The 19,193-nt window shown below is 43.3% G+C and overlaps 1 protein-coding gene across 1 annotated transcript in view; it reads left to right on the plus strand.

The window, feature by feature from the left end:
* Positions 1-3,190: 3,190 nt before the first annotated feature.
* Positions 3,191-19,193, plus strand: part of sema3ab (sema domain, immunoglobulin domain (Ig), short basic domain, secreted, (semaphorin) 3Ab) — a 366,890-nt gene continuing 350,887 nt past the window's right edge. The window contains exon 1 of the mRNA XM_080207779.1: positions 3,191-3,850. The gene's annotated coding sequence lies outside the window, so the exon portion shown is untranslated. The remainder of the gene's footprint in view (positions 3,851-19,193) is intronic.

A 19,193-nucleotide genomic window follows, 5' to 3' on the forward strand; every position in this document is an offset into this window, starting at 1 on the left:
TGTTCTATGTCTTTGGACTCTGGAAGGAAACTGAAGCACCCGGAGGAAACACATGCAGACATGGGGAGAAGGTGCAGATTCCGCACAAATGGACACCCAAGGTTAAATTTCCTACGTTTGTGGTAGTATACTTCTTTAAATTATTGTAATACTTTACAACATATATAGGCCGGAATTTTACCATTTTATTTCTAAGTGCCAGGTGGGCTTGGAACTGGGAGGGTTTCAGATCTGTCTTTTGGGTATATTTTCAGGACCCCCATTTGCTCTGGCTGCAGAGTTTTGAGCAAGTCTGTTGCTTGCTGCAGAAGAGTGTGGGCAAGGCTTAATGGGCCCGAAAGGCTGCAGAGGGGGATAGTGTGCATGTGTAGGCCTCTGATGCAGTAGCAGGGGTGTGACTGACAAGAGAGATGTCAGACTCCTATGAATGTAGGCAGCCTGAAGCAGTTCCCTGCCCCCTGAAATTGTGGGTACCCATGGCTCGAAATACAGCCTCTGACAACCCCCCACCACCCAGACTGATCGCGGACCCCCTCTCTCCTACACCAATCACAGCCCTTCTGCCCTCCCCCGCACTTGGAGTACTGTGTGCAGTTCTGGTCCCCACATTACAGGAAGGATGTGGAGGCTTTGGAGAGGGTGCAGAGGAGGTTTACCAGGATGTTGCCTGGTATGGAGGGGAGGTCCTATGAGGAGAGACTGAGGGATTTGAGGTTGTCTTCGTTAGAAAGAAGGCGGCTAAGAGGGGACCTTATTGAAACATATAAGATGATTAGAGGTTTAGATAGGGTGGATAGTAATAGCCTTTTTCCTCTGATGGAGAAATCTAGCACGAGGGGGCATGGCTTTAAATTAAGGGGTGGTAGTTATAGGACGGATGTCAGGGGTATGTTCTTTACCCAGAGGGTGGTGAGGGATTGGAATGCCCTGCCTGCTGCAGTTGTAAATGCGCCTAGTTTGGGGGTGTTTAAGAGATCCGTGGATAGGTTTATGGACGAAAAGGGATTGGTTTAGGTTAGTGGGTCATTGTTTTGTGACTGGTCGGCGCAACATCGTGGGCCGAAGGGCCTGTTCTGCGCTGTAATGTTCTATGTTCTATGTTCTATGTTCTATCACTCATGGTCCAGATGCCCTCTCCACCAATCACTGCAGACTGGCACCGGGCTCATAAGAACATAAGAAATAGGAGCAGGAGTAGGCCATCTAGCCCTTCGAGCCTGCCCCGCCATTCAATAAGATCATGGCTGACCTGTCGTGGCTCCCCTCTCCATTAGCCCCACTTCCAGTGCCCCTCCCACATTGGACATTCCCCCATTGCCCCCTCCCCAGGCACATACAGTGTGCATTGCCCAGTTGCCAGGCTGGGTAGTTCCAAGGTACCTGGGTGGCACTGCTCAAGAGGCACCCCCCCTTACCTTTGGTCTCCCCGGGAGACCTCAGTGGCTTCCGGTTCCAGTGGTGAGGCCAAGTCGACTGCTCCTGGTTCATGGGGAGAATGTCCATTCTTTGTCGGTGAGAACCTTTCCTGGAGAGTTCATACAGGGGGCGGGCCTGGACGATTGAGTGCCTGGCTCGTTAAACACATTCAAATTTGCATGTATTTGCAATTTGTATACAATTAAATAAAATATTCAGCCTCTCACTCATTTGTAATGAGAGGCTGACTGAGCAGAAATCCTGTGCTCATAAAATGGCGCCAGTCGTGAAAACTGGTGCCAGTTGCGCTATTGGCTTTATGCCCCACTTTATGACCACATCGGAAAACAGGCGCAAGAAGGTCATAAAATACCACCCCTAGAGTTCAATTCTGGGCAATACTCTTTAGGAAGGGTTTGAAAAAGTGAAAATGATGCTCAGGAGATTTACAAGAATGATGCTGGGACAACCTGAATAACTTTAATTTTCATTTCTCTTTCATAAGATGTAGGCATCATTGGCAAGGTTAACAATTATGACCCATTTTTCATTCCTCTTGAACTGTGTGGCAGGCAGTTTAAAATCAATCATATTACTGTGGGTCTGGAGTCACGTGTAGACCAGACTAGGTAAGGGCAGCATATTAGTGAATCAAAGAAGATTTTCTTACAACAATTGACGATGGTTTCATGGCCATCATTTAACATTTAATTCCAAATTCTACCATCTGCTATGGTGGGATTGGAACTTGGGTTTTTGGATGAGTCCAGTGACAATACTACCATGCCACCACCTCTCCTCACTTCGAAGTTATGATTGTTTTCCCTGGAAAAGACAAAGGTTAAGAGAAGATAGAGGAGATTGAGCAACAGGAAAACTGTCAGCAGGAGGGCCAGTAACCAGTGTATACAAATTTCAGGAGGGGAGGATGAGAAACTGTTTAAATAAAGTGCGTTTTGCGATCTGGGATCCGCTGCCTGAAAGGGCAGTGGAAGAAGATCCAAGAGGAACTTTCGAAAAGGAATTAAATGGGGAGTTAAAGAGAAAAATTTTCAAGGCTGAGGGGAAAGAGCAAGGCAGACTAGAACTAATTGGGCAGCTCTTTCAAAGAGCTAGCACAGGCCAGATGGACTGAATGGCCTCTTTCGCTGCTGCATCATGACCAACCCTCATGAGAAATGTAATTTTTTAAATCTAAAGTAGGACTTTTCAGATTGCAGCCTGGGTTAAATCACTCTCTTCTGGACGTATTTTTACTCAATGTTACTCATTTATAATGCCGTCTTCATGAAAAGTGAATCATTTAGCAGAGGGAAAGCATGTGACCCTGTGTGGTATAAATTATATTCTGGACTGCAGGATGTGCATGTGTAATGATTCTTCTGTCATTTGTAATTTCAAAGAAGGGTTAAATTGCCCTCAGTGTAAGTGGGTGAATGATTGTGCACTATTAGAACGCAAGTGTGAGCTCATCAGCAGTCAATTCATTTCTAATCAATTACTGTCATCAGTAATTAAACCCCCGGTCCCCCCTGCCCTGCAGCCCCCTTTATATAAGATGCATTGTTGCATAAAAGTTGCCAGAAGTGATCAGAGAAAAATGAAATGAAACAAACCTTTGTTCCGGAATGTGTATTTTATTCAGAAACAGTAATTGTAAAACGTGTTGCCGTATTTTCTGTAGATTAACATACAGGAAATTATTCCTATCACCAGGCTGAGGGGGATTTGGCAGAATAATGAGCATTTAAATGAAGAATTCCTGTCCTGTTGCCTGCAGCTTCCTTCTTCATTCTCTGTTTCCCATTTAAGTTTATTTCCTTCTCGTTGGCTGTATTGTTGCAGCCCCGTACATTCCCCAGCCCACAATCAGTCTGTATTATTGGCTGATCCCTTTTCCCCCCACAGGAGGAGGTTGGGGATGTTGTTCTAATCACGCCTTTGCTAAGTGTTGTTTGTGTCCTGCACAGCCCATCTGTACTGCATGCTTTGCTCCGTCGAAGCTCGTTCACATCTGTCAGCCAGACTACCTTCGCACACAATTACTCATACAATCCACCGTGAGGCTTTTTAATAGGAACCAAGTGTGACAGCGGCAAGCTTGTTGGGTCACAGAGCACAAACTCTCCAACAGGAGGGCGGCGTGATCGATTCACCCAGGTGTAGGTGAAATGGTGCAGCCCCCGGGGGGGAGGGAAGGGGGGGGGATGGTGGTTAACTCATACTGCACTTGGGCTGGAGGACAGTGCATTCTGTGATGGCTTGTCAAACTAACAATACAAACTGCATTTAACAGTCAGCAAACCTGCCGGGGTGGCTCCGCAATATCAGACCAATCCGTCTGTGAGCGACTTGCAACTCAGTGGAGGTACTGTACTCCGACAGAACAAACTGCAGACGGAAGGAACAGACTGGCAGACTCGAAGCAGGCACTGTGAGTAGGGATTTCTTTCTTGAAAGTAATATGGATTTAATTACAGCTGCTTGCACTCAGCAATCTCTTAAGCATTTCTCCCAGAATGATGTGTTGTGTAAAGGACTGTTGTATAAATTTCCCTCTCTTAGCTGACCTTGCAGTTTGTGCCTCATTGTACTCTGTAATAACCATTTCAAAAAGGAGGATAATTACTGACCACAATCCTTGCATCGTAGGAAAGATGACTGAATGAGATGTGCCTGAATTTCAGATGATAAATCATTTACTTTTCCTCTCTACGGGATGTAGTGTTTTATATTTTACAATTTATGCTCCTCATTTTCTTGAGCACGTGAGAAAGCAAATGAAGGTGTCAGTTCGTTCTGCTTGCTGTACGGGCAATGCAGGGATCTTAAAATGGAATACTTGGAATGTTGTCGGAATTTCTTTCAAACATTCAGCTGGATATTTCAGACAGTACAGTTATGTTTTGAATGCTACTTTAGAATTTTATCCACGAGATGAATGGAATGCCATCAATTTTCCTTGGTGTGTTCCACTTGAAGTGTGCTGAGATTTTGTACATGTTCCTGATTTAATTTCTAGTATTCAAAGTTACCTGTACATCCTAGACACCTAGCCCTATATTGTACAGGTTCCCATTGCTCCATAAGATGGCTCTGGGTGCTTGATATATTATAGAAACGTAAAATAATTGGACAGTAATCATATAACCATTTGTAATAATTTATGATGAAAGAATTAATATGGTGAGGTGCGTGGTTGCATACTATCTCTCTAAAATCACTTGGCATTAATAGAATTTCAAGCATTGAGGGTTTGGTTAGACTGTCCCTGTGTTTGAGTAAAGTATTGATTCAGCATGAGTCTTAAAATAGCTAGAATTATTCCAAAATACCCACTGAAATGCAATGGAGCATTAAGAGAAATATTTGTGGATTTTTTTTTGAATGAATAGCTTGATTCCGGTGATATGTTTTTAAATGAAGCAGCATTCGATTCGGTGATAGAGTGAATGAGATCTGGTGATCCACTCAGCTCATTGTTTCACAAAACAATTAGTGACTTTTCTTCAGATTTAAACTCATGAACCATATTTGCTGGAGCTTCTGCGAAATGCACTTAGTACCCTTTGAACTAAAGATATTGCAACTGGTACATCTGGAATAATTCCAAAGATATATGGAAGGACAATAACCAGATTAGTGCAGAATCCGAATGATTTAATTCGGAAAGACAGGGACACATTCTGAATGCAGTAGCTTGCTGGACAGAGAAAAGGCAACTTTGAAAGTTTAATTAAGGAAGTGTCAGTTTACACGAACACGATTGAGAATAGAAGATATTGATTTGTGGACTGGGTTCTTGGCCAATTTTTCAATGTTAATCTATTAGGAAAATAGAATAAATGCAATTGCAGCACTTTTAAAGCAGCTAATAAACTAGACAAGTTTGTCTCTTCCAATTTTAGCCCATAATCTTCACAGCAGGTAATTTTTTATCCTGTCAACCTATGCATTCTCCTGCAAATCAAGGTGGTGAAGGAGCTACTAAAGTACAGACAGCCATTAATCAGATTCTGATGGAGGAAGGCTTGGCAGCACCAATATGTCAATCACAGCCATGTGGCTGCTTGTTGGAAACAGTAACTGCCAACATCCAGGCTACAGCTTTTCAAATGCTCTGTCTTTCAGCAGAGAAGGACCTATGCACTTCAGAGCTCAACATATCATAACTGTGAACTAGAGTGAAATAGAATCATGGGATCACTACAGTACAGAAGGAGGCCATTCAGCCCATCAAATCTGTACCAACATCTTATCCAAGCCCTATCCCCTTCACCCCACAGATTTACCCCATGTATTTACCCCTGACTGACACATCTTGGGACACCTAGGGGGCAATTTAGCATGGCCAATCCACCCAACCTGCACATCTTTGGACTGTGGGAGGAAACCGTCCAAAGATGCGCAGGTTAGGTGGATTGGCCACGTCAAATTAAGATGGAGATGAGAAGTGTCTTTTCTCAGAGGATCATTCATCTTTGGACTTCTCTTCCCACATTGCAGCTTTATAGAACCTTAGTGAGGCCACACTTGGAATATAGTGTTCAATTCTGGTCACCATACAAAAGAAAGATTTGGAGATTTTGGAGAGGGTACAGAAAAGATTTACCAGGATGTTGCCTGGTATGGAGGGCATTAGCTATGAGGAGAGGTTGGAGAAATTTGGTTTGTTCTCACTGGAATGATGGAGGTTGAGGGGCGATCTGATAGAAGTCTACAAGATTATGAGAGGCATGGACAGAGTGGATAATCAGAAGCTATTTCCCAGTGTGGAAGAGTCAATTACTAGGGGGCACAGGTTTAAGGTGCGAGAGACAAGGTTTAAAGGAGATGTTCGAGCAGGTTTTTTTTTTACATAGAGGGTGGTGGGTGCCTAGAGCTTGCTGCGGAGGGAGTTAGTGGAAGTGGATATGATAGTGACGTCTTGACAAATACACGACTAGGATGGGAATATGGTCCCCGGAAGGGTAGGGGGGTTTTAGTTCAGTTGGGCAGCATGGTAGGTGCAGGCTTGGAGGGCCGAAGGGCCTGTTCCTGTGCTGGAATTTTTTTTTTTTGCTCGTTGTTCTATGTATGTGCAGGCTGGATCATTGGATATATTCAAGGCTGAGTTAGGCAGGTTTTTGATTGACAAGTGAGTCTGGGTTATGGGAGGACAGAGAAGAAAGTGAAACTGAGGACACAATCAGATCAGTCATGATCTTATTGAATGACACATCAGGTTCAAGGAGCGAAATGGCCCTACTCTTGCTCCCATTTATTATGGTTTTAGAAATCACTGCCAACCTCCACACCCCTTCTAAATGTTCAAGAGTAAAGTCTTCTGTGGGATTCTAGAAGTCAAATATATCACGACATCAGGGTATTTGTGACAGGCTACAAACTGTCATTGCATTGAATAGAAACACCCAATTAATAGAGGAGTGGAAACTACAATGATGATTTAGGTGAGTGAATGACTTCAATGATTTTACTATGTTTCAAAGGTCCACATTCTCCATTGCAATCACATGGTACAAGTCCTACAACCTGGTTGATGATTTGAGTATTGGTTACAATGTCCGTGAGTTGGCAGAGGAGAAAAATCAACCAACATTCAAAATTGTAGCAGAAGCTGTGGAGTAAAGATGGGAAAAGGACATGATATCCTCCATAAACCCTGTCAATATTCACTTTCATTAACACTAGGAAGCAATAACTACTGACACGAGAAATCAAAGTGGGAGAACTTTAAAATGTTCATTTTTGATTCCATCGTTTCCAGAAAAAGCAAACCTAGCCTGGGATTAATGGATACACCTGCTTTGCCCTTATTCCCCAACCATTGTAAAAAACAACTCCATTCTGATAAATATTTAAATACTTGTTTCAAGCAAATAGCGTTTACTCCATCTAAAAATACAGACATGAATTGTAAGCATTACAACACAAATGGACATTCCTCAGAGTTAATAGGCAGACACGGAGATTGGGGATCTTCTTCCAGTCGCGTACATGCACTCAGCAAGGCAGCAATCTGCTATGATATAGAGACACATGTTCAGAAGAAAGAAGAGGATTTTGTAGTAAATGTACTTTTTTTTCCTGACTGTGATGTGACATTTGGAACAAAAGCTGTATTTTAGTAAATTTGCATATTCATATGAAAACAAAACCTCATTTTCATGACAGTTTCAGCAATCATACAGCAAAAGAGAGGAACGTTTAGGAAAGGAAAGTCAGGGGGTGGCAGGAAGGGAAGGAGAGAAAACATATAAGAATGCACCAAGAACTTCATTGCAGTGTTAATGCGAGCCTAATTGTGACTAATAAATAAACTTAAAAATTAAGATGGGGGGGGGATATTCCAACTGAGCTCCCTCAAGACTGGAAAATCCCACCCAAGATCAGCGTTTCCATGATCTGTGTCCTGCCATGCTGTGATTTCCCGTGGTGGGCAAGACAGGGAAATTCCAGACGAGATGTTACAAAGGTAATGAAATGATAAAACTAAAAGCTCTGTATCTGAGTGTATGTAGCATTCATAACAAAATAAGCAAATTGATAGTGCCCATAGAAATAAATATATATCATTTGACAGCCTTTACTAAATGTGGCTGCAGGATGGTGAGGATTGGGTGCTGAATATTGAGGGGTGGATGGCATTCAAAAAGAATAGGAAGCTAGGGAAAGGTGGAAGGGTAGCGTTGTTAACCAAGGATGCCTTGGTTCAAAAGATTGTGATTTAGAATCAGTTTGGGTGAAGATGAGGAATAGTAGGGGAAAGAAGTCAGTAATTGGAGCGTAATATGTAATGTGACAGGATTAATTAATGACCTCAGAGTAAAGGCGCACAAGGCAGCAACAAGCACAATATAATTGAAATTTATATCCAGTTTAAAAGAGGGAAGAGTGAGCTTAAGACTGTTTTTTTGAATTTAAATAAGGCAACTACATGGGCATAAAGCCTGAGCTGAAATCAACCAGGAGATTAAGCTAGGGGTTACAACATCAGAGAAGCAGACACTTAAATAGGAATTCAAAATACTCAAAGTGGGTAAGAAAGTAAGGTGTGAAAAGGACATAAAAGAGGTTGCAGACAAATATGGATAGGTTGAGTAAGTGGCACATCTGGCTTTGGAATGTAAAGTCAGTGTGAAATTGTTCACTTTTAATCGAAAAAATAAAAGCGCAGCATTATTTAAATGGAGAATGATTGCAGAATTCCAAGGTGCAGAGGGATCTGGTTGTTCTACTACATGAGTCACAAAATCAAGACTGCGCAGGGGTCGGTGCTGGGGCCTCAGCTATTTACCATTTATATAGATGATCTGGAGGAGGGAACCGAGTGTAGGGTGTCGAAATTTGCTGATGACACCAAGATTGGGGGAAAGGCAAATTGTGCGGAGGGTGTGGAGAGTCTGCAGAAGGATCTGGATAGGCTGGGCGAATGGGCCAGGAAATGGCAAATGGAATTTAATGTTGGCAAGTGTGAGGTGGTCCACTTTGGTAGAAAGAATGGTAGGAAGGACTATTACTTACGTGGAGAAAAACTGCAGCAGGCGACGGTGCAGAGGGACCTCGGAGCCCTTGTGCATGAGTCGCAAAAACCCAGCTTGCAGGTGCAGCAGGTGGTCAGGAAGGCGAATGGGATGCTGGCCTTCATAGCGAGGGGGATTGAATATAAAAGTAGGGAGATCTTGCTGCAGCTGTATAGGGCATTGGTGAGGCCGCAGCTGGAGTACTGTGTGCAGTTTTGGGCGCCGCACCTGCGCAAGGATATTTTGGCCTTGGAGGGAGTGCAGAGGAGGTTTACTAGGCTGATACCGGAGTTGAGGGGGTTGAGCTATGAGGAGAGGCTGAATAAACTAGGCTTGTACTCGTTAGAGTTTAGAAGAATGAGGGGAGATCTCATTGAGACGTATAAGATGATGAATGGGATGGATAGGATAGAGGTGGAGAGACTCTTCCCGCTCAAAAAAGACAGTAGGACTAGGGGGCACAGCCTCAAGATAAAGGGGGGGCGATTTAGAACGGAGTTGAGGAGGAACTTCTTCACTCAAAGGGTGGTGAATATCTGGAATTCTCTGCCTGTTGAAGTGGTGGAGGCTGCCTCGCTAAATATTTTTAAGAAGCGGGTTGATGGGTTTTTGATAAGAGAGGGGATTAAGGGTTATGGGGAGAGGGCGGGAAAGTGGAACTGAGCCACGACAGATCAGCCATGATCTTATTGAATGGCGGGGCAGGCTCGAGGGGCCAGATGGCCTACTCCTGCTCCTATTTCTTATGTTCTTAAGACTAATAAAATGTTATACTTTGTTACAAGAGGAATTAACATTAAAAGTAAAGATGTCATGCTTCAGTTATACAGAGCACTGGCAGACCATAAATCAAATAAATTGGAGGTGGTTCAGAGGAGGTTTACTTGATTGCAGGTATCAATCAACAGGTTATACAAACTGGGTTTGTTTCTACTGCAGTTTAGTAGACCGAGAGGTAACTTGATTGAAGAATATAAGCTCTTGAACAATCTTGACAAGGTGGATGTGAAAAGAATATTTTGTCTTGTGTTGGGTCTAGAACCAGAAGGTTTAACATTGGGAGTTACCGTCACTGCACAGAAATGAGACAAAACCTTTTCCCTGACTTTGGAACTCTCTGCCTCAGAAGGTGCTGGAAGCTGATTATTTCTAAGGCAAAAGTAGATAGATTCTTGTTAAGCAAGTGTTTATGGGAATGTGGAACTCAAATTAACACACATCAGCCATGGTCCTATTGAACAATAGTCATCTTGTGGAGATGGCGGCGTTGGACTGGGGAAGCACAGTAAGAAGCCTCACAACGCCAGGTTAATGTCCAACAGGTTTATTTGGTAGCAAAAGCCACTAGCTTTCTGAGCACCGTCCCTTCATCAGGTAAGTGGGAGTTCTGTTCACAGACAGAACTCAATTTATAAAATAATGGTTGGAATGTGAGTCTTTACAGAAAATCAAGCCTTAAAAAGGTACAGACAATGTGAGTGGGGAGAGGGTTAAGCACAGGTTAAAGAGATGTGTATTGTCTGCAGACAGGACAGTTAGTGAGATTTTGCAAGCCCAGGCAAGTTGTGGGTGTTACAGATAGTGTTATACGAACCCAAGATCCCAGTTGAGGCCGTTCTCATGTGTGCAGAACTTGGCTATCAGTCTCTGCTCAGCAACTCTGTGTTGTCACGTGTCATGAAAACCACCTTGAAGAATGTTTACCCAAAGATCAGAGGCCGAATGCCCGTGACTGCTGAAGTGTTCCCCAACACGAACCCTATTCAACAGGAACATTCAATTGAATGAAACAAGCTGGAAGGGCTGATTAGCCTACTCCTGTTCTTATTTCATATCTTTGGCTGTTTTTTGATATTGATGGATAAAAATCTATCATTTACAGCTCCATTTAATTGTGCTTCATTTTAGTTTGATAAATACCAAATAACACGATGCAAAATGCAAAAATGTCTGAGGATAATCAATACATGAAAGATAATGAAATAGCTATGCTGCATTTATTGCAGTTATCTCAACAAGACCAAATAATATTTACAGAGGTGAAGTATTTATTATTTAATGCATTGAGTATCAAAGGGATCTTTCACTCTGAAATCCAAAACCATTGCCCTGAATTTATACAGCAGCACACTAATATAAGAATGTCAACACACTTGACACAGACTCTCTGCTCTGTAATTTCAGTTTAGGAATAATCCTTCCTCTGAGAGGAAGCTCGTATGAACATGTTGATGCTCATCAAGATGCAATTAAAGTGCCCAAATTTAGATTATTCTGAAAAAAAGAGTGCCAGTTAAGAATTTGTGTATTTCTGTCATCATGTTGATGTTTCAATCCATTCTAAACTTCTATGCAAACATATAAGTTTGCACATTGGGAGCAGGAGTGGGCCACTCAGCCCCTTGAGCTTACTCTGCTATTCAATAAGATCACAGCTGATCTAAATGTAACTTCAACCCCTACATTCCTGCCTAACATTGATCATCTTTCTGTAATAAGTCTTCAGAGGCAGAAATCCCTTCACTCCCTGTATTTACAATTCTAACAGCAGTACACCAAGTGCTTTCAGCCAGCACTCTACCTTAGGAAGTAACAGAGGAACTGATACTCCTGGTTAAATACAAAGAAAAGACTCCCTGATTGGCCCAGCAATTTGTTCCTTAATCAGGGAGTTCATATTCCAATGGGCCAACCTCAATGATTGAAGTCATTACACTTTTACCCCCTTGTTAATCAAAAATCCATCCAATTTCCTGCAATTTGCTGGATATCTTTTTGTTCATTTGTATTAACTTCCAACATTGCACACAGCCTGTTACTTATCTCAGTGTAACTTTTCCAACTCATGAATATTGAACTATTTTAGCAGTATTGAGGGATGGAAGGTGCAGATATGCAACACCACTGAAACAAAGCAAATACTCAAACAGCTAAAACAATTGGCATCTAATGAATGATGATAATGAATGCCTAACCTTGCACATGGTGACTGTCTGTGAATAAGAGACATTGGGGCAGCATCATATCTGTAATGTCAGAAGCTGCATACATTCCCTCCATTAATTAAACAGTGCAAATGTATTCCCTGTGGTATACAGCATCACATTGTGGGAACTTTCATTGCAACAACTATTTAAAGGGAAAATCACCTTCTTTAAAATGAAGTACATTTAAATAGTTTTCTCACAGATTATCTCAGTGACAACTCTAACTTTCTGTGGAGTTCAGAACAAAAAGAAACCCAACTATTGACATGATTATTTTTGACACTTAAACGTGCAGATTTTTTAATTTATTCATTCATATAATTTGGGTGGTGTTGGCTACATCAGCATTTGTTCCCCATCCCCAATTATAGAGCATAAGATTTAGGAGCACAATTAGACCATTCGGCTCATCGAGTCTGCTCTGTCATTCAATCGTGGCTGATAAGTTTCTCAACTTCGTTCTCCCACGTATCCCCGGCAAGTTTTGATCCCCTTACCAATCAAGAATCTATCTTAAATGGAAATGACCTAGCCTCCACAGCCTTCTGTGACAATGAATTCCACAGATTCACCCCCTCTGGCTGAAGAAATTCCTCCATTTGCCTTTAAACTGAGTGGCTTTTCTGGCCATTTCAGCAGCAGTTAAGAGTCAACCACATTGCTGTTGTTCTGGGGTCACATGTAGGTCAGACCAGGTAAGGATGCTAGGTTTCCCTCCTTAAAGGACATTAGTGAAGCAGATGGTTTATGGATAATGGTTTCATGGTCACCATTGCTGAGACCAGCTTTCAATCCATGTGTTCCAATCCCTGGTGGATACAACAAGCGACAATCACCAGGCAAGACTGTTCTCTTCCTGTAGGCCAGCACTTCAGCGATCACGGGCATTCAGCCTCTGATCTTTGAGCAAACGTTCTCCAAGGCGGCCTTCACGACATATGACAGCGCAGAGTCGCTGAGCAGAAACTGATAGCCAAGTTCCGCACACATGAGGATGGCCTCAACCGGGATCTGGGATTCATGTCGCACTATCTGTAACCCCCGTGACTTGCCTGGGCTTCTAAAATCTCACTTCCTGTCCTGTCTGGGGACAATACACATCTCTTTAACCTGTTCTTAATGCTATCTCCACTCACATTTTCTGCACCTTTAAGAATTGATTACCTGTAAAGACTCGCATTCTAATCAGTATTCTGTAAACTGTGTGCCTTTATATGCTCTGTTTATGACCAGAACTCTCCACTCACCTGACAAAGGGGCAAAGCCCCGAAAGCTAGTGGGTTTACTATCAAATAAACTTGTTAGACTTTAACCTGGTGTTGTGAGACTTCTTACTGTAGTTTTTCCTACCAGTGGAAACATCCTCTCCACATCCACTCTATCCAGGCCTTGCAAAATCTTGTAAGTTTCAATAAGACGACCCTTATCCTTCTAAACTCCAACAAATAGAGGCCCAGAGTCCTCAAACAAATTGGTTATTGTATTTCCCTTGTGTGCACATCCAGTTTACTGATTTATCCCATACTCTGATTACCAGTGGCCTATAAACAACCCCAACCGATGCTTGGTTCCCTAGTTCCACCCAAACAGATACCGTATTTTGTTCTTCTGATCAAAGTTCCAGTCTCACCAACGTATTGATCCAAACCCTCTTATCAGCACCACCCTACCTTCTCTTCTTTTCTAAAATAAAAATTCTCATGGAATGTGGCTGTTGCTGGCTGGGCCAGTGTTTGTTACCCATCCCTGTCCTTCCTGAATCTTCAGTTCCCCGCTTTGGTCACTCTGAAGCTACCTCTCAGTAACAACAATTAGATTATACCCGTAAATTTCTATTTTTACCAGCAATTCTCTGACTGTCTAGACACTCTTACCGCCTGTTATCTCAGGTGTTGAAAATCAATTATATTTGAACACGGTCTACACTGCCTATAATAATTCATTGACTGAACATCCTGAGGTGAGAGACTTGATAAAAATACAGATTATTTCTTTCTATTTAACTGGAGTGGTTATCTATAATGGAGACTGGAGAACAGGCGAGTCAGTTTAAAGCATCAAATCAGAGTTAAAATCCTTTAGCAGGGATCATTTTACCATAAGTTTCAGGTAAAGTACATTATCATCTAACCATGCAGAGCTTTTGTTATTGTTTGATTCCTGTCTCAGACATTGACGTGGATCACAGACCAGTGCAAACAACAGCAAAGAGCTCCTTACTGATATCTTTCGGGGCAGTCAGTTGGTACCATTCCAGTGTCCATTAAATGTTTCATCTGATGATTTTTTTCAGTTAAGCCGTGTGTTCACCAGGTTAACATGAGAATCATTCCACCAAAGCAACATTCTCACCAACACTGCCAGATGGTTCCCATCACACCATCATATCCACGCGCCATTTTTAAAAGGCGTCCAGACATCACTGAACCACCATTGAAGAAAGAAGATGGATGTCCGGGAACATTCCTCAGCTGGGTGGTGGTCTCCTCAGCTGATAGCTGCACTCCACCATCCACTGCTGCCTGTTCCAGTGACCATGTTCACTGGAGGCCTCCCTCCTAAACTTCAGAGGCAGCCCAGGCCTTCTTCACCTTGTTTCCGATATTAACATGCCACATTGGATCAGGTGCATTCTGGACCGGCATCATTTACCACTGGCGGTCTGGGTGACCGGTGCCGGGGAGGGGTGATTCTAATTGATCCTTGTCTGCATCCTATTAGCAGGATGCAAATTGGTTTTGTGCTAACCTTGTGAGGGAATTGCAAAGCACCATGGTGGCCAAAGCTAATGAAAATAACTAAAAAGTGATTTCTGGATGTCTTGCCACATTCTCCCCACAACCCTCCGCCCACCAGTAAACCTGCCACAGGGGAGTGAGGGGGTGCAGGACATGAAAATATTCCATCCAGTGTGGAAGATGTTTGCTACTCTCTCAATGGTCTGAATCGAGGCTCGCCCTGAAATTATTACCGTTGCAGTAGGGTAGGGGATTTAACATGAAAGGTTGGATGAAGAATGTAGATTGGGGGCAGATGTTTGAGGGCAAATCAACATCTGGAATGTGGGAGGCTTTCAAGTGTAAGTTGATAGGGATTCAGGACTGGCGCATTCCTGTAAGGATGAAAGATAAGTATGGCAAGTTTTGGGGACTTTGGATAACGAGAGATATGTGAGCCTAGTCAAAGAGAAAAAAAACTCATTTGTCAAAGCTAGGAGGCTGGGAACACACAAAGCAAGTGTGGAATACAACGAAAGTAGAAAGAAACTTATGCAAGGAGTAAAAGGACTAAAAGGGGTCACGAAAACGCATGGGCAGCAGGATTAAGGAAAATCCATATGTATAAAGAGCAAGAGGGTAGCCAGGGAAAGGGTTGGTCCACTCAAGGACAAGAGAGGAAATCCATGTGTGGAGCCAGAGGAAATGGGTGAGGTACTAAATGAATACTTTGTGTCAATCCTCACCAAAGAGAAGGATTTGGTGGATGAGGAGTCTGGGAGAGTTTGTGTAGATAGTTTGAGTCAAGTTAAGATCAAAAAAGGAGGAGGTATTTTAAGGATCTTTAAGGAGATCTTTTTCGGTGCTCAGCAGAAATATATTCCAATGGTAAAGAAGGAATGTAGGAGAAGGGATAACCAGCCATGGTTATCGAAGGAAATAAAGGAGAGTATTAAATTAAAAGCTGATGCGTTTAGAGTGGCTAAAAGTAGTGGGCGAGTAGAAGATTGGGAGAGGTTTAAAAATCAACAAAGATTGACTAAGAAGTTGATAAAGAAAGGAAGGATAGACTATGAAACTAAACTAGCACTAAATATGAAAAAGGGCAGTAAGAGTTTTTACAAATATATAACGAGGAGGAGGCTGGCTAGAGTGAATGTTGGACCTTAAAGGATGAGAGGGGGGATTTAGTGGTGGGAGATGAGGAAATGGCTGAGGCCTTAAATAAGTTTTTTGCCTCGGTCTTCACGGAGGAGGACGCAAATAGTTTGCTGGATATTAAAGATAGACAGATGGTAGGAGTTGAGGCCTGAATGCGATTACTGTCACTAGAGAGGTAGTGCTTGATTGACTAGTGGGACTGATGGTGGACAAGTCCCCAGGACCAGATGGAATGCATCCCAGGGTTCTGAAGGAAATGGCAGAGGTGATTGTAGGTGCCTTAGTGATTATTTACCAAACTTCGCTGGATTCCGGGGCAGTGTCAGAAGATTGGAAAACGGCTAATGTTACGCCGCTGTTTAAAAAAGGTAGCAGGCAAAAGGCAGAGAATTATAGGCCGGTTAGTTTAATGTCTGTTGTTGGAAAAATGCTTGAATCCGTCATCAAAGAAGAAATAGCGAAGCACCTAGAAAAGAATGGTTTGATTGAGCAGACGCAGCACGGATTCGTTAAGGGGAAGTCGTGTTTGACAAATTTATTGGATTTCTATGAGGATGTGACTAGCGCGGTAGACAGAGGGGAACCGGTGGATGTGGCGTTTCTCGATTTTCAAAAGGCGTTTGATAAGGTGCCGCACAAAAGGCTGCTTCAGAAGGTTAGGGGGCATGGAGTTGGGGGTAAGGTGTTAGCGTGGATAGAGGATTGGTTGTCTGATAGGAGGCAGAGAGTTGGTATCAACGAGTGCTATTCTGATTGACAGTTGGTGACTAGTGGAGTCCCGCAGGGATTGGTGCTGTGGCCTCAGCTATTTACCATTGATATCGATGATCTGGAGGAGGGGGCTGAGTGTAGGGTGACGAAATTTGCTGATGACACAAAGATAAGTGGAAAAGCAAATTGTGCGGAGGGTGTGGAAAGTCTGCAGAGAGATCTGGATAGGCTGAGCGAGTGGGCGAGGACCTGGCAGATGGAGTACAATGTTAGCAAGTATGAGGTTATCCACTTTGGCAGGAATAATAGTAGGAGGGATTACTATTTAAAGGGCGAAAAGCTGCAGCATGCTACAGTGCAGAGGGACCTGGGGGTCCTTGTGCATGAGTCGCAAAAACCCAGTCTGCAGGTGGAGCAGGTGATCAAGAAGGCGAATGGGATGCTGGCCTTTATAGCGAGGGGGATTGAATATAAAAGCAGGGAGGTCTTGCTGCAACTGTACAGGGCACTGGTGAGGCCGCAGCTGGAGTACTGTGTGCAGTTTTAGTCGCCACACTTGCGCAAGGATATTTTGGCCTTGGAGGGAGTGCAGAGGAGGTTCACTAGGCTGATACCGGAGTTGAGGGGGTTAGACTATGAAGAGAGACTAAATAGATTGGGTCTGTACTCGTTAGAGTTCAGAAGGATGAGGGGGGATCTTATAGAGACGTATAAGATAATGAAAGGGATGGATAGGGTAGAGGTGGAGAGACTCTTCCCGCTCAGAAAGGACAGCAGGACTAGGGGGCACAGCCTCAAAATAAGGGGGGAGCAGTTTAGAACTGAGTTGAGGAAGAACTTCTTCACTCAAAGGGTGGTGAATCTCTGGAATTCTCTGCCCATTGAAGTGGTGGAGGCTGCCTCGCTAAATATATTTAAGACACGGGTAGATAGATTTTTGACAGACAAGGGGATTAAGGGTTATGGGGAGAAGGTGGGAAAGTGGAACTGATCCACTTCAGATCAGCCATGATCTTATTGAATGGCGGGGCAGGCTCGAAGGACTAAATGGCCTACTCCTGCTCCTATTTCTTATGTTCTTATGTATTAGGGTTCTTGAGAAATATCAAGGGTGGACAAGTCTCCAGGGATTGATGGAATATGCCCCAGAATACTGAGAGAGGCAAGGGAGGAAATTGCTGGGGCCTTGAGAGAAATCTTTGTATCCTTACTGGCTACAGGGGGGGCTTGGAGAATAGCCAATGTTGTTCCTTTGTTTCAGAAGGGTAGCAAGAATAATCCAGGTAATTACAGGCTGGTGTGCCTTACATGAGTGGTAGGGAAATTATTGGGGAGGGCCCTTAGAGACAGAATTTATTCCCACTTGGAAATAAGTGGACGTATTAGTGAGAGGCAGCATGGTTTTGTGAAGGGGAGGTCGTGTCTCATGAACTTGATCGAGTTTTTCAAGGAAGTGATGAAAATGATGGCGGATAGGGCAATGGATGTTGTCTACATGGACTTCAGTAATGCCTTTGACAAAGTCCCTCATGGCAGACTGGTGCAGAAGGTGAAGTTATATAGGATCAGAGGTGAGCTGGCAAGGTGGACACAAAACTGGCTCAGTCAAAGAAGACAGAGGGTAACAGTGGAAGGGTGTGTTTCTGAATGGAGGGCTGTGACAAGTGGTGTTCCTCAGGGATCAGTGCTGGGATCTTTGCTGTTTGTAATATATATAAATGATTTGGAGGAAAATGTAACTGGATTGATTAGTAAGTTTGTGGACAACACAAAGGTTGGTGGATTTGCGGATACTGATGAGGACCATCAGAGGATACAGCAGGATATAGCTCAGTTGGAGACTTGGGCAGAGAGATGTCAGATGGAGTTTAATCCAAACAAATGTGAGGTAATTCATTTTGGAAGGTCTAATACAGATAGGAAATATATAGTAAATGGCAGAACCCTTAAGAGTATTGATAGGCAGAGGGATCTGGGTGTACAGGTACACCGGTCACTGAAAGTGGCGATGCAGGTGGAGAAGGTAGTCAAGAAGGCATATGGCATGCTTGCTTTCATCGGCCGGGGCACTGAGTTTAAAAATTGGCAAGTCATGTTGACGCTTTATAGAACTTTAGTGAAGGTGCACTTGGAATATCGTGTTCAAATCTGGTCGCCACACTACCAGAAGGATGTAGAGGCTTTGGAGAGGGTACAGAAAAGATTTACCAGGATGTTGCCTGGTACGGAGGGCATTAGCTATGAAAAGAAGTTGGAAAAACTTGGTTTGTTCTCACTGGAGCGATGGAGGTTGAGGGGAGACCTGATAGAAGTCTACAAGATTATGAGAGGCATGGACAGAGTGGATAGTCAGAAGCTTTTACCCAGGGTGGAAAAGTCAATTACTGGGGGCACAGGTTTAAGGTGCGAAGGGCAAGGTTTAAAGGAGATGTACGAGGCAGATTTTTTACACAGAGGGTGGTGGGTGCCTGGAACTCGTTGCTGGGGAGGTAGTGGAAGCAGATACGGTAATGAATTTTAAGGGATGTCTTGACAAGTACATGAATGAGGTGGGAATAGAGGGATAGGGTCTCTGGAAGGGTAGGGGGTTTTATTAAGACAGGCAGCATGGTTGGTGCAGGCTTGGAGGGCTGAAGGGCCTGTTCCTATGCTGTAACTTTCTTTGCTCTTTGTGCTGT

The sequence above is a fragment of the Carcharhinus amblyrhynchos genome, chromosome 19, assembly GCF_965287045.1.
Source record: "Carcharhinus amblyrhynchos chromosome 19, sCarAmb.v2.hapA, whole genome shotgun sequence".
In the NCBI taxonomy this organism is placed as follows: Eukaryota; Metazoa; Chordata; class Chondrichthyes; order Carcharhiniformes; family Carcharhinidae; genus Carcharhinus; species Carcharhinus amblyrhynchos.